Source organism: Manis pentadactyla, chromosome 4 (assembly GCF_030020395.1).
Source record: "Manis pentadactyla isolate mManPen7 chromosome 4, mManPen7.hap1, whole genome shotgun sequence".
In the NCBI taxonomy this organism is placed as follows: domain Eukaryota; kingdom Metazoa; phylum Chordata; class Mammalia; order Pholidota; family Manidae; genus Manis; species Manis pentadactyla.
This window is the reverse complement of record NC_080022.1, coordinates 146,470,812-146,477,179: the sequence shown is the minus strand read 5'-3', so window position 1 is coordinate 146,477,179 and position 6,368 is coordinate 146,470,812.

Here is a 6,368-nt window from a genome sequence, read left to right as displayed (position 1 = left end):
ACTCTGATGCAATAAGCTCATCAGCAAAAGAGGTAAATATAGTAGGAAGACCATTAAAAACATGCCCAACAACTCAAAATGTACCCATAATATGTTTCTGACAACAGGAAGATTCCCACCTATTAATGACCTTCAAATGCAAGAAAATAAGGCAATAGATTTAATTTGGTAAATTAAATCAGTAAGATTTCTTTTCCTTTCAGATACCACATGGCAGTGTTTAATCAACTTTAACACAGACATTCCTAAGAAAACTGAAATGCGAGAAAATAATGAATTTAACATAGACAGATAACTGTTTCCTTCATAACCTGATTCACATTAAAATATGGCCTCATCAGATCTGCTTCCTTACATAAGTAGATACACTACAGAATTCCTGGTGGTTCTGATAGCAGTTCCTTTATATCAGATTACCAAATTTTAAAAATGACTGCCATAAATGAGAGGCTTCAGAACCTGGTTCTAGAATGACACTGCTTACATAGGAATTCTGGCAACAATTATTTACCAGCTATGAATTTGGGTAGCCTCATTTTCCAAATCTATAAAATGAAAGAAATAACCTACCTCCTAGGGTAGCTGTGAGGGTTAAATGAATTGATAAATGTTAAGTACAGACTAGTACTCAGGAACAACGAGCAGTACATTAAATGTTAGTTATCATGACCTCCTTAAATGTACCAATTAAAATGAAAAACTCCAAAATTGATTTCATTAAACTCATAAGGGAAAATAAAGCTCTAGCCAGTTTTTTCCATGTCCAAAGCATATTTTTTAAATTTTTAAATGTTTAAAATTTTTTTAAATTTCAGAAATTTTTTAAACTAAAGAAAAATTCTTAAGTCTGTCTCATTTTTAGTGAAGTCAACTGAACCAATTATAATGCTTGCTATTAAACTTCTAACTACATAAAACACATTTACATATCTTTTGCTCCTCCCTAAATTAATACTACATTGCAGTAAAAACTCAAATCATTAGTTTGTATTCCTTTTCTAACATATTTTCAAAGCTGCCCCATATTCTACACTTTTACCAATCTCTCTGCTCTGGAAGTTAGTTCCCTGGAACAGAGCTTCAATTACAATTCTTCCAAGAATATGTGACCACAGGAAAGTCACTTAACTTATCACTTCTAAAATGAGGAGACTGAAATAAATTCTATATAAACTCTTACTATTCGATTAATATACCTGTGACAAACAAAAAGCCTTCTATGTTACTTAAGAGCTTATTTAAGAACTCTGAATTATCAAATTATAGTACCTTTATTACAAGCATTATTTTACATAAAAATTTGTAAGTACCTGAATGATTTGCATCCTCTTTTCTATGTGCCTAAGAAACTCCCATTCAAAATCTTTCAAAATTTAGATTAAAGGTAATGTTTGTGAAGTTTTAATTTCAGTAGGACGAGCTGGTCACTGTCCCTTCATGCTCCAAAACATCCTTCAGCATTTACTACACCACAAGTATCCCTCTGCTCTAGACAAGTAGGCACAGTGTGACTCATTCATCTTTGCATTACCTTTGTACATCCTACACACTACCTCTTACAGTTAATATACAGATATTTGTTGGACTAAATGATTACTTAATTCTTCTTCCTACAGCCCCTTAAAAGAAATTTAAGAAATTTTGCTCAAATTTGAGAAAAATAAAATAGAATGTTTTTAAAACTACAACACAAACTCTGATTAGGAGACTATCCAAACACCTTTTAGCAAATTTTTTTAATCCACAAAAGACTAACTCATTAAAAAATTTCTATGTCAAAAAATTTGAGTCAAACACAACAACAGAAACATCCACATTAAGGGTTAATATTCCTCAACTATATATACATATCATTCAAATCATTCACAAAGTACCGAATCCAACAATATATAAATGGCCAAAGGATATCAATATTCCATAAGCAGGTAATATAAACAATTGGACAGAGAAGTCAAAACCTGAAATATAATGGGTGTAGTCATGAGTTTTCTGATTCCGCTTTCCTCTATCTCCTGGCTTTGACCAAAGAGTTGCCTGAGTAACTATTTTGATAGTGCTGATGACAAGAAAACCCTTAAAAGGAATCCTGCTCTTCTGTCCCAAAGGGGACCCTGTGATCTTCAGGTTGTGAGGAAATATGCCGTTTTTCCCCTTTTCTTTTTTTCTGAGCCACAGACATGCAGTGCCAAAGGAACAGAACAGCCCTGTGAGAAAAACCTCACTCTCAGGCCAGGAAAGCTAGGAAACAGGGTCTCTGTCATTCACAAAGGATGAGGGGAACTGTCATTGTGTTTTTTCTCATTTTCTCTCTTCCTTCTGCACTTTAAGCAAGAACAGTCCCAGTTATGGGGGAGCTGTACAAGGCAGAAGTCTAAACGCGTCTGTGTCTTTCTGATCAAAGTAACTGGGAAAAGGCCACTGGAAACTGAAGATTATGGAGGAAATCATGGAGAAGAAAACAACTGGAAAAGACAACCCCATTCTGGGTATGAAGTAATACAAATAACAACTTGTGTTTGTTGAAAATAGACTCTGAAAGTATAGCAAAGACTATGAGAAAGAGAACTAATAATGGATGACATATACTACTGCCTAAGTCCTAGGCTATCACTGAGAGACATAGCACAGAGCAAATGCAAAGAGCTCGGAAAGTTTTGAAAACAGAACTAGTATTAGAAGCACCACATACAGAAAGTGAGACAGAACATGTCATCTAAAACAAACAAATCATGATTGGACTAACACCAGTAAGAATGGCTAGCATTGAAAATACTAAGAACAATAAATGCTGGTGAGGATGCAGAGAAAGGGGAGCCCTCGTACACTGCTGGTTGAATGAAAGCTAGTTCAACCATTATGGAAAGCAATATGGAGGTTCTTCAAAAAACTAAAAATAGAAATACCATTTGACCCGGGAATCCACTCCTTGGAGTTTACCCGAAGAATGCAAGTTCTCAGATTGAAAAAGACATATGCACCCCTAAGTTTATCGCAGCACTTTTTTACAATACCGAGGATATTGAAGCAACCTAAGTGTCCATCCGTAGATGAATGGATAAAGAAGATGTGGTACATATATACAATGCAATACTACGTAGCCATAAGAAATGAATCGTACCATTTAGGCAACATGGATGGAGATGGAAGACATTATGCTCAGTGAAATAAGCCAGGCGGAGAAAGACAAATGAAAAATGATTTCCCTCATTTGTGGAGGATAACAGTGAAGCAAAACAGAAGGAACAAAATAGTAGCAGAATCAGAGAGTCCAAGAAGGAACTAGTGGTTACCGAAGCAGAGGGGTGTGGGGGGAAGGGAGAAGGGGACAGAGGGGTATTATGTTTAGTACACATGGCATGGGCGATGACGGGGAGAACAGTGTACCACAGAGAAGGAACATAGTGGGTCTGTGGTAACTTGCGGCTCTGATGGACAGCGACTGCATGGGGGTATGGGTGAGGACTTGATAATATGGGTAAATGTAGTAACCACATTGGTTTTTCATGTGAAACCTTCATAAGATTGTATATCAATCATACCTCACTTAAAATTAAAAGTAAGTAAGTAAAGAAATAAAACAAATCAACCTTCTTGAGAAGATGCAAACATGACTCAGAAATGACAATATCATATTCAAAATGGCCAGAATAAAATTCAAACTTTACTCCACATGCTGAAACAAACAACACACACACATACACACAAAACCAGACAATGTGACAAATTATCAAGGGGAAGAAAGGACAGAAGTTTATTTTGAGATGCCTCATGCTGGAATTATCATACAAAGACTTTAAAGCAGCTGGTATAAGCATAGTAAATGTGCTAATGGTTAGCACTCTTGAAAAACCTGGAAAGACAAGTTCTTAGCAGAAAAATACAAACTATAAGAGAAGATCCACATGGAAAAATTTAGGAAAAATATAATTAAAAGAAAATGCATGGCTCAACCACTGAGCAGAGATGATAGAAGAGTCTGTAAACTTGAAGATAATAAAGCAATAGAAATTACCTACACTGAAGAAAAGGGAGGAAAAAACATTGGAGAAAATGAATACATCCTTAGAAACTTGTGGGACAGTGTCAATTTGTTTAAATTTCACATTATAGGAGTTATATAAAGGAAAAGAAAATTTAATTATTTTAGAGAAAACAATTCTTACTAAAAGAAGAAAAGATCACAGATTTGACACAAACATAAATTTAGAGATTCAAGACACTCAGCAAGACCCAAACAGAGCAAATTCAAAGAGTTTAGGTCTGAGAAGTCCTAAACTCAAAATCAGTAACAAACAGTCAGGCCTGATAAGGCCTAAACATGTCATAATGCTGAAAACCAAAGATAAACTAAAATTTGAATGATTACAGATTTCTCATGAAATACAATGGAGGCCACAGAATGTGGAATAATATCTTTAAAGTGAGGAAAGAAAAGAACTGCCAACCCAGAAGAGAATCCTTTATCTAAGCAAAAGTCTTGTGGAATGAATGCAAAAAAAGTAGAGAGAGAGAGACAAAGACACAGATGATGGAAAGCTAAGAGAATCTGACCTCCATTAAGGGAAATGTGAAATATTAAACAAAAGAAAGCTAAAGGCTATATTAATACCAGACAAAATATTCAGAGCTTCAGAGCTATGAAAATTACAAGGAGTAAAGAGGGACCTTACATAATGTTATGAGTCCATTCATCAAATTCTAAATGTACACTCACCTGACAAAAGAGCTTCAAATTACATGAAGGAAAAATTGATACAACTGAAAAGAGAAAAGTCTGTAACTCGAACACCACCACCATAGACCAACACCACCAACCAACAGGACCTAATGACATTCAGGTATGTCACCTGGCCACAACACAACGGGCATTCTTTTCAAGTGTGCATTATGACATTCACTGTGACATCATACCTTGGGCCATAAAACTAATCTTAACAAGTGAGAAATTTCAATTCATACAAAACATTTTCTGATAAGACGGTAATAAACTTAAAATCAGTAACAAAACAGTCAAAAGCAAAACAACCTCAAGTTTGGAAATTGCATACACTTCTAAGTAACCCATGGGTCAATAAAGATATTTCAAGGGAAAAGAGAAAATAATATGAATTGCGTGAAAATAAAAATATAACATCAAGTTTACAGGATTCTTACTCAGAAATTAAGGCACTAAGCCATAGTAGAAAAAAACTCCAATGAATAATCTAAGCTCCGTCTTAAAATCTAGTAAGAGAAAAGCAAACAAAACCAAAACTAAATATAGAAGGACAAACGAAAGACAGAATAGAAATCAATAAACTAAACGACAAAATCAGTAAAATCAAAGCTAGTTTTTTGCAGAGAAACAAAAGTCAGTACAACTGAAAGAACGCTGCCAAAGGGGAGGGGTGTGGGAGGGCGGGTGGGAGGGAGGGAGTAGGGGATTGAGTGGTATTATGCTTAGTACACATGGCGTGGGGGATCACGGGGAGAACAGTGTACCACAGAGAAGGCACATAGTGGATCTGTGGCATCTTGCTGCCCTGATGGACAGCGACTGCATGGGGGTATGGGTGAGGACTTGATAATATGGGTAAATGTAGTAACCACATTGGTTTTTCATGTGAAACCTTCATAAGGTTGTATATCAGTCATAACTTATTGAAAATTAAAAGTAAGTAAGTAAAGAAATAAAACAAATCAACCTTCTTGAGAAGATGCAAACATGACTCATAAATGACAATATCATATTCAAAATGGCCAGAATAAAATTCAAACTTTACTCCACATGCTGAAACAAACAACACACACACACACACACACACACAACCGCACAATGTGACAAATTATCAAGGGGAAGAAAGGACAGATGTTTATTTTGAGATGCCTCATGCTGGAATTATCATACAAAGACTTTAAAGCAGCTGTTATAAGCATAGTAAATGTGCTAATGGTGGGCACTCTTGAAAAACCTGGAAAGACAAGTTCTTAGCAGAAAAATACAAACTATAAGAGAAGATCCACATGGAAAAATTTAGGACTGAAAAATATAATTAAAAGAAATTGCATGGGCTCAACCACTGAACAGAGATGATAGAAGAGTCTGTGAACTTGAAGATAATAAAGCAATAGAAATTACCTACACTGAAGAAAAGAGAGGAAAAAAACATTGGAGAAAATGAATACATCCTTAGAAACTTGTGGGACAGTGTCAATGTGTCTAAATTTCACATTACAGGTGTTATATAAAGGAAAAGAAAATTTAATTATTTTAGAGAAAACAATTCTTACTAAAAGCAGAAAAGATCACAGATTTGACAAAAACATAAATTTAGAGATTCAAGACACTCAGCAAGTCCCAAACAGAGCAAATTCAAAGAGTTTAGGTC